We start from the raw sequence: 10,276 nt of genomic DNA, 5'->3' as shown, positions 1-10,276 counted from the left end.
GTCTTGGCCTAGATTTTGTGGGTGTGGATTCCTCCGGGGGAAGGGCTGGATCTGGCCAACGGGACCTGCTTAGATGATCGATGCTACAGAAAACTTCAGGCCCTTTTCTGATTTTACAAGAGAACCTGGAAATATGGAGTTTTTAAAATTTGAAACCACCTGATTTTTAAGTCTTGCAATAAATTCTTTTTTCCTCCCCATTAAAGTACTGGATAAAAAAAATGAAAACAAAAAGAAAAATGATCTTCCAGGCCCCAAGGACTATGGGACATATTTGTTAGCCCTTACCTGTGGTTCTCTGGGCAGTTGTTTCATTTGATGCTCTTGGCCTTGGCTTGAACTTTGACACTAAGATGAGGGGTCGTACTTCCTTTTAATTGCATTTTCCCATTCCTTATGTTCAACTGCCACGAGTTACTTTGTTGTATTTTTTTTTTAAAAAATTGTAGTGCCTTATAAGAACAGTTTTATTGTTTTAAATATATTTTTATTGATTTCAGAGAGGAAGGGAGAGGGAGAGAGAGATAGAAACATCAATGATGAGAGAGAATCATTGATAGGTTGCCTCCTGCACACCCCACACTGGGGATCAAGGCCGCAACCTGGGCATGTGCCCTGACCAGGAATCCAACCTGTGACCTCCTGGTTCATAGGTTGATGTCCAACCACTGAGCCACACCTGCTGGGCTATTTCTTTCTTCTTCTTCTTTTTTTAAATCCTCACCTGAGGTTATGTTGAGAGAGAGAGAGAGAGAGACAGAGAAAGAGAGAGAGATGTGTCAGAGACACATTGATCAGCTGCCTCCCCTGCATGCTCCAACATACAGGCCCCAACCGGCTAGTGAAACCACAGCCTAGGTATGTGCCCTGACCAGGAATTGAACCGGTAGCCTTGTGGTGTGTGGGACGATGCTCCAACCCACTGAACCACACTGGCCTAGGCTAGTCACTTGGTTTTAACTACGCCTCTAGACTCAGTTCATCATTGGGCTTTCGCTCGGTAATTATTTTTGAAGTTAGGAGATCTAGCCCACTTACAGTCATTGACATGCTAGAGACGGTTAATCTTCATTTGCCTCCTCTGTGATGAATGTCTGGGCTTTTACACGTGGCTTCTGAAGACAAGGAACCGGCTACAGAAGAGACACAGCAGAGATTTAAGATAGGCGTGTGGTCAAGATGGCCACGTTGGCTGAGTTAACATGCTTAGTACTCATTCCCACACATACGTAACGTTTGGTATTCTGAATATTTAAAAGACCCTTCTCATTTATTTATAGTTACATCGTAGATTCCTTTGAACTAAAACCATTAAAAACAACGATTCTTTCCTTACTCTGCCCCTCTCTCAACGTGTCTAAAAGAGCACAAAGCCAGTTAGTTCGGGGGGAGGGTGTGGATGCTTCCTATCCGCCAGCTGGCACCCCACATTCCTCAGCGGTGGGCTGCTCAGCAGCTGGCCCTCGTTGAAATGAGAGCCCCAGCCTGTGACTTCGGGGCTACCTCTTCAGCCCAGGCCTCTGGAAACACCTGCTCTGCTCTTGCAGTCCTGCAACCCAGGCTGCCAACACCCAGAAAGGAGCGTGAGGAGATTACTTCCTTCCCTCACGCCTCCTGCTTCTTGATCCTAAATGGGGAAGGTTAGCAGGCAGAGCTGTGTCATCCGTCCTTGTCCTCTATTTCATGGACCCCAGATTCACTTCCTCCCTCCCCCTGCTTTCTGAGTCCCACATTCAGACGGACAGGGGCCAGGGGCGGGAGGGAAGGGGGAGCTGCTGCCAGGAAAGACTGAGGCGGAATGGAAAAGCAGAGCATCTCTTTGGACGGCTGTGGATGGGATAATGGACTCCCCAGCTGAGCATCCAGGCACCTGGGGTGGAAAGAAACATCATCTCTCCTCCCGCTGAGACGGAACGGCTCAGAGGGACCCGGTCACTCTGCTTCCAGCCAACCTGCGCTGGCAGGAGCCCGGGGCTGTGTTTTCTCTCCTCGCAGGCCGCAGGGAGGCAGGGAGCCCAGGGACTTGACTCTCCAGTCGGTCCCCTGTTCGGTTCCATTAGAATCTTCACACCAACAGGAAGTCCGTGATTCCAGTTTCAGTTTTTCAGAAGCCCTCCCCTGAGCCCCACGATGTGTGATTTGATGAGCAGAATATGGGGTTTGAAGTCAGGCAGACTTGGATTGAAGAGCTGTCTCGGCCTCTGAGTAGCTATGTGACCTGGAATAGTGCTCTTAAGAATGAAGTGAGCCCTGGGTGTGCTCAGTGGTTAGAGTGTTGGTTCAAGCACTGAAGGGTTGCAGGTTTGATCCTCGATCCCCCGGCCCCTGTCGGAGTGTGTGTGTGAGGCTACCAATCAATGTGTCTCTCTCACATCGATGTTCCTCTCTCTCTCTCTCTCTCTCTCTCTCTCTCTCTCTCTCTCTCCTCCCTCCCTTCCTCCCTTCCACTCTCTCTAAAAATCAATGGGAAAAAACATCTCCTTGGGTGAGGATTAACAACAATAAAAAAGACTGCAGTGAGATATTAGACAGGGTTCTGCAGAGAAACAGAACCAATAGGATGCGCGCGCACACACACACACACACACACACACACACACAGAGAGAGAGAGAGAGAGAGAGAGAGAGAGAGAGAGAGAGAGAGAGAGACTCTGATTGATTTGAAGGAACTGGCTCGTGCACTGGGGACGCTTGACAACTGCAAAATCGGATGGGGGAGGAGGGCAGGCTGGAGACTCAGGAAAGAGCTGCATTCAAGTGCAAAGGCAGGCAGCCAGCTGAAAGGAAGCATCCTCTCCTCACGTGTACACAGCCATGCAGGGGGGATGAGGAGGGATGGGGGATGTGCATCAGAAGGCAACAAGGGTGGAAACGGCCAAGTTTCACACTCATCAGTAATGCTGCCTAAACGATGAAGGGTGATTATAAAAATAACTCTGAATTCACACACATTTATTTTTAAAGAAGAAGTCATCCCATTCAGTTCTGTATTATTAGTAACAAATTGCTGATGACACATTTCACAGCTAATTGGACTCACCAGAGTGTGTTCACAGCGAGGCTGGAAACGGCCGCGGTCATGCCTCCTTGGGCTGGAAAGGCTGCAGAGGCGCAGGCTGCGTCTTACTTATTGAAAGAGCCTAGCTCTGTGCTTCGGTCACGGGAGGAATGTATTATCTACGCGTGGCCTTGACCTGGACTGCCCGGACCAGACGTGATGGAAGGTTGGGTCAGACGAGCTCGCAGAGGCGCAGAGAGGGCATGAGGAGAAATCGGGGCCGTGGGTAAACAGGCATTTACTGCACCCCTGGGGGCACGAGGCCCTGTGAGTAGACACTCCAGATAATGGATAGTGAACAGGCCCATCCCCACCTTTCAAAGAGGGTGTATGGGAGGCAAGAGCGACCAATATGTAATCAGCATAAACACGAGGAGAAAAAGACAGTAATTCCGAGAGTATGTTGAGGGGAAGAATGAATGGGTAAGGTGGGAGAAACGAACCACAAGATCACTGGGGAGAGAGCAGACTGCTTGTTGTGTCTCTGGTTGACCCCGTCATTAGTAGCCAGAGAAGAAAACCCCAGAAAGCAGTCTGGAGAGGGCCTCCAAGTGCACGTTCTCCACTGTGAGGGGATCAGCAGGGCCCTGCTCGGGGCTCCCGGGAGCCCCATTTGGAGTGCGGGGCTGTCGGTACCCACCCAGCCCACTAGGCAAGGGGACCTGTCCTCTCTGGGCACAGGGATTGGGCTCTCCCTCTACGGTTCTTTCCAGAATACCTTTGTGGTCACCCACTCTTCTTGGTAGGAAAGACAGCTCTCCATGGGATAGATCTTAGCCGTGGATGGCTGTTCACTTCTTGACCTCCTCGCTCCCGCCGGTGTGGATGGAGAAATCATCGTGGGGAACGTGGAGACGGTCGCTGCTTCAGAAAGTCACTGCGCGTCCCTCTCAGAGAGAGATGTGCAATGACAAAGGAAGCTCAGGAGAGACTGCTGGCTTCCCTCCAAGTGACATTAATTGGCGATTAGGTGAAAAAGGAACCTTTGTGCTGATAGGCTGTCCTTCCCATAACCATTTATACTCACTATTTTTACATACATTTCAGGAGCTCTCCTTTCATAGGAAAGATTCTTATTACCTCCTTCCTGCAATGCCGTTTTAATGGACTGTGTGAATCCGCAGGCTTCTCCTCCTGTATTTGACTATCCTGAGACTTGTCAGATGATACAGCTTGGTAGTTTTGGAGTGGCCCCCGCAAAAAAACTGGAAAATCTGTTCTTGACCTATCAAACCATTCCATTGAACAACTTTGCGAAGCTGCCTACCTGCCTGGGGAAAAACGTTAACAGGCTGGTAGAAAATGATGGCCTGCATATTATCCCCTAAGGATCTAGAGTTGCTGTTTTTTTAAAAAATTTAATGAGTTAGTTATCTTTTTGGCATTTACTTGTAGACTCATATTTTCTATCATACGCTAGATCTGTTTTTATGAACATCCATACCGTAGACTGAATGGTGGTGTTCTCCCCCAAATTCATATGTTAAGTCCTAACAACCAATGTGATGGTATTTGGAGGTGGGGCCTTTGGGAGATGATTAGGCTGTGAGGGTGGAGCCCTCATGAAGGGGATTAGTGCCCTTATGAAAGAGGCCCCTGAGAGCTCCCTTGCCCCCAATGCCAGTCGAGGACACAGCAAAAAAGATGGCAGTCTCTGATCTGAGAAACAGGTCTTCACCAGACACCAAATCTGCCAGCACCTTGATTTTGGATTTCCCAAGAACTGTGAGAAATAGTGTTTATAAGCCATCCAGTCTAGAGTATTGTGTTATAGCAGCCCAAAGGACTAAGACTATCAATCTTTCCTATCGTACATTGGTTACTTTTGGGTCAGAAGCAATGGAACAGAATGAAAGTATCTCCAGTGTTTAGGTAATTACCTGGGCTCATATCCTGGACCTAACCAGTACGCCGTGGTACACGGGTCTTACAATCTCTTTGGACTTCAGTTTCTCCCACTTCTACATGGAGGCAACTGTAGTTCCCCAGACAGAACTCTGGGAGAGGTCACATAGGAAAATGCCCAAGAAGCTCCTTTGTGAAGGGGGTATACTGATGTTAATTACAGTACTGCTCGCGGAGATCACAGGGGACTGGCCACCAGATTCCAGAGGGTCATTAAAACCCAACCCGAGGCATCAGCAGAATCCCACTGCTTACATCAAAACGTCACAGTGTGGCATTTAACTAGTTAGTGTTGAACCTCAGAAATGTACTTCAGTCAAACCGAGAAGGACTGAAAGATTTTTGCGTAATCTATATGCGTCAGCGTAGCTAAGCTTTCCTTAATTCTTCCTTAAGGAATAGGGGTGAGTGTTTACCACCCCCATGATCATTTTTCCTCCTGACATCATGTGGAATCAACACTTCTTCTTACGTGCAGAACTCCTCAAATCCACCTGATTCATAAAGAACAAGAACATTACCTCAGAGGAGATGACAGTAAACCTCTAACATCCTCCCCCTCATGTATGCCCGAGGCAGGCTACATGATCTGCCTACTTCTTTTTTAAAGTTTATTTCACTCTGGAACTCTGACTCCCTTCAGAGCCCTTCCAGAGAAGTCTGGGGTCCCCAGAGGGTGTCTCCTGCTGGCCTCTATGAAGAACTTGTTTCTGGGCCTCCTACAAATTGACCCACCTCAGTAACCCTTCTGGTCTCCAAGGTACCCTTAAGTCCCCGGGTAAGTATAGTATCTATCATTCACCGAGGTAGGACCTACCTAGAGCAGGGTCCCCACGGGAGACAGCACAGCCATAGAGCCAAGCTTTGGGACTCAGACTCAGATCAAACCCAGGCACAGCCACTTACTAACTCTGTGCCCTGAGTAAGTCGCTTGACCTTCCTGAGCCTCTTTTTTTTTTTTTTTTTTTAAATATATTTTATTGATTTTTTTACAGAGAGGAAGAGAGAGGGATAGAGAGTTAGAAACATCGATGATAGAGAAACATCGATCAGCTGCCTCCTGCACAACCCCCACCGGGAATGTGCCCGCAACCAAGGTACATGCCCTTGACCGGAATCGAACCCGGGACCTTTCAGTCCGCAGGCCGACGCTCTATCCACTGAGCCAAACCGGTTTCGGCTTCCTGAGCCTCTTATTCCATCTAAATAATAGTATCTATTCAGAACCCAAAAGATTTTTACATTATTTCTGAAATATACATAATTTACTAAGTGATTATCAACATATTTAATTCTAACAAGCCTTTCATGTAGGGACTATGATTATCCTCACTTTACAGATGAGGCCATTAAGCACAGAGAGGTTAAGTACAGTAACTTGCTCAAGGTCACACAGCTAATCCGTGGCAGAGGTAAGATTTGAACGCAGGCGTCTGGCTACCGAATTCTTGCTCTTAACCACCATCCCAACCAATTTTTTCAGAGTCAAACAAGGAAATATTTTTTTATACTTTTGTTATGATGGAAATTTTCAAACACAAAAGTAATGAGAATCCCTTGTACCGAGCACTCGGCTTCAACAAGTATCAACATCCCACTGTTGTAAACAAAGAGGTTTTTAATTTGTATTTTCCTTAAGTTGCAATAAAAAATATTTTTGTTGTTCTTTTTGATCTTGCTTAAGTCACTGGCTAAATTTAGGCAATTTCCTTTGGTTTCCTTGCACAATCATAAAAACAAGGCAGCGGGTTCTTATTTTTGTCCAGTGCTTTTACAATGACATTTGGGATGTTACTTTGTACAGTTTAATCAGTACATGGACTTCATTATTCCATTGAATTTTTCAGGGAACTTTTTAGACAAGCAGTAAGATTGCTGTGATCCCCATTTTACAAAAGGGTCAAATGAAGCCCAGAGAGCTTAAGGAATTTAGCCACGTCACATTCCTAGTAAGCAGAGGAGTATATCGAAAAACAAGTTGATTTTTAATGTTTTTCAGTTGATGTAATCTCTGGACATTAATACAGAGCAGAAAAGTAGCAGTCTCTGGAATTTGATAGACGTCAGCACAAATCGCTATTCTTCTCATGTATAATCTTACACAGACAACTCTCTGAGTCTTCCATTCCTCATCATTAAAATGGACAATACATCACAGGTTGATTGCAATGATTATATTTTTAATTATTGTAATATATTAAACTAGATGCCCTGTGCACGGATTTGTGCACTGGTAGGGGGCGTGGCCTGCAGGGATCAGCCCGCTGTGGTAGCACCACTCATGCTGGTCAGCTGAGCGGCTATGGACCCACCCTCTGAGCTGCTGCTCCTGCTGTGGGAGCGCCACTCATATGGGTCAGCTGAGCGGTGCTCCCACTGTGGAAGTGCACTGACCACCAGGGGGCAGCTCCTGCATTGAGCGTCTGCCCCCTTGTGGTCAGTGCACATCATAGCGACTGGTTGACAGGTCATTCTGGTCATTCCGCCGTTCCGTCACTGGGCTTTTATATATATAGATATTAATTATAAATACATAATGTGTGTAATCTAATATATATGCATATAATCAACATGTATGCATGTGTAAGAGTGTGTGCATGTGTGTGTGTATCACCCATACCATGACAATACCACCACACATGCTCATTAAACATCACTTCCTTTTCTCCCTTTTAGATGAGATCAATCTGAAGAAAATCTTCCCAAACCTTTTCAGCATTAAGATATTGACCACAGTCCATGTATGCTTTTATTCTTCCCCAAATTTTTTACTTCTTTGGGGCTCAGTTGCCCCATTGCCCTAAGGATGTCCCAGTAGTTTTATCAATGACATTCTTTACCTCTTTGGAAAATCTGACCCAAATCTCCATTATTTCATGTGAATTTTGTTTCCTTCTGCAAGCCACTTAGAGATTATATATGCTTTCATAAAAAGAATCATTTGTCTCTGATCACTAAATAAAAGAATGCACCACAAATTGCCCCTCCCCCATCCCGGTAGGCCTTTTCTTAGTCAAATAAACACATTCATGCTTTGCATTTTCCTTCCATGTTTATCCATAGAGTTTATTAAGATCATCATAGATGACTCATTTCTAGTTCAAGTCTGTTAGACTCTAACAGTGAAGGAACATTTTGTCTTCGGTGACTGGAAGCGTCATCTCCGCTGTTTCTGTCCTCATGTTTGCACTTAAGCTACTCTCCTAAATCAGTAAAATCATCAAGTGACTTAAAAAAGAAATTCAAGGAAAACAGTTCCTTTTACTTGCTCCATTCCATGGTGAAACTTCCCTACTTCGGAATGGACGGCACAGTGCCCAGTGCAGGTTGGCCCTCAATATATTGCTGAATGGATGACATCATCTGAGCATTAAGGAAGTCTGTGAATTATTACTTTTTCAAGAAATCTGTTATGATTCTTTTCCATACGTATGTGAGCTCATAGTTGTTTTCAAGTAGTAATCATTTGGAAACTTGTTTAATGACTAGGGCGTAATAATGTTTAATGGACATATTGATCATCGTATGCAAGTAGATATTTTTAAGTAGAAGAAAAATTGTACTATTTTAGTGTAAGTCTCTCACACACATTCTAGAACACACCTCGAGCTCAGGTGAGCTTACCTGGGAGAAAAATGAAGTCATCAGTGTTGAGACTCTTGGTAGAAATAGAATATATAACTCCCAAAAGTGTAGATGGAGGGAGTAAGTAGATCAAAGAAGACATAGTTCACTGAAAAAGTCAGAAATAAGCGGGGGGGAGAAGGGCAGAGAAAACGTATAATAATTAGAAAAAATAATATGCCAGACATTGGTACAAGTAGATCTTAGAATAAAGATACATAGTTTATACTAGAAAAATACTGATCAAAATAAAGATGTTCTAATCATGTAAGTGTCAAATAGAATAGACTTTAAGAGAAAAAATTACTTAGGAACAAGGAAGGTTATCATATACTACTAGTATATCAGAAAAGCATAAGAAACTAAAGACAACAAATATCAGCAATATAGCCTTAAAATATTAGGTTGAGCCGTATAAAATTGTCAATATTTGACTGACCTCCAAAGGCAGTAATTTCATATAAAGTAAAAGTCAATAAAATTATGAAAAATTAAATTTCGTAAAGTGTTATTTTAACATGCATCTGTTACAAACTGGTTGATCAAGTGACCAAATAATTAATAATGATGTTTGATATTTGAGCAACATGATTAAGACACTTTATAAAATCCACATATTTAGAATTTTATCTCAACTCTTAAATAATCTGCATTCTTTTCAAGTTTTCAGGAAACATTTCAAAAATTGAGCACATACTAGGCCATAAAGATTATCTCAATAAATATCAAATAATTGACAAACCATATGGACTATATTCTTTGACCCTCAATACAATAAAACGAGAACACCATACCCTCCCCAAAATAGCCCAAAATACTTTTGTATATTTAGAAACTAAAAATGGTTCTAAATCATTCATAAGTCATGATAGAAATTAGAAATAATGCCAACCTGGTTCATCATGATGTGATTTTCCCCATATTATTCAGTTAGTGTAATTTAACATCTGGCAATGCCAGGCAAACTAATATTGCGGACGTCAGGAACAAAACAAAAAAAAGCTGAGTTTTCAGTGGGAGAAAACCAACCTATAAAGTCTTATTTTACCTATTTGCCCATAAATTTTGTGTCTGGGTTTTATTCATATCCTCTCTATTTTCTTCCCCAGGGCTCATCTAAGAAGTGCCCCCTCTTTCTTCACCGTGGAAAAGCCCACAGGTGCATTACCACCCGTGTTGAGTGCTTCTCATGTGGCCCCCAGGCCCTCACCATCCAAGGCTCTTCTGAAAACACCTGCACCCTGTGGACTACTGAGGGAACCACCCTGGGAATATGTGGGGAGACGACAGAATGGCCCCTCAAAATACCAGCTTCTTTCATTTCCCACGGTAGGTTTCACAATCCATAATATCACATCTAAGTTAACCCTGGTAGGTGGTTTTGTTGAACGAGGCATCTCGCTACTCATGGATGTGGGTGGGTATGACCATGTCCCTTTAGAGTTCCAGGTAAATGGATCAAGCACCTGCTGAGAACAGCACCTACGTCCCAATCAAGAGCAATACACATTTGAGCAGGGGAATGTATTTTCCTTCACGGCTCACTTCCCAGTCCAAGTAAAACACTTTCTTACAATGCCACAGGCATTAGAACACAGCGGGCAGAGGGGAGGAATATGCAGAGGTAAGCAAAGCTGAAATCCCTTCTTTAGGACTTCAGTTAGAAAGACCTAGGGATTCCATCTGCAA

General features: G+C 44.2%; 1 long non-coding RNA gene across 1 annotated transcript; it reads right to left on the bottom strand.

Annotated features, from left to right (window-relative positions):
- Nucleotides 1–5,360: 5,360 nt before the first annotated feature.
- On the bottom strand, nucleotides 5,361–10,179 carry LOC129147407 (uncharacterized). The gene is made up of 3 exons (XR_008554767.1): nucleotides 10,162–10,179; nucleotides 8,588–8,696; nucleotides 5,361–5,457 (listed from the first exon to the last, which is right to left on the bottom strand). It is a non-coding gene; the product is annotated as an uncharacterized LOC129147407 (long non-coding RNA).
- Nucleotides 10,180–10,276: the final 97 nt, after the last annotated feature.

This window comes from Eptesicus fuscus, chromosome 20 (assembly GCF_027574615.1).
Source record: "Eptesicus fuscus isolate TK198812 chromosome 20, DD_ASM_mEF_20220401, whole genome shotgun sequence".
NCBI lineage: Eukaryota > Metazoa > Chordata > Mammalia > Chiroptera > Vespertilionidae > Eptesicus > Eptesicus fuscus.
The sequence above is the reverse complement of the archived record's forward strand: the minus strand, read 5'-3'. Positions and strand labels throughout refer to the sequence as shown.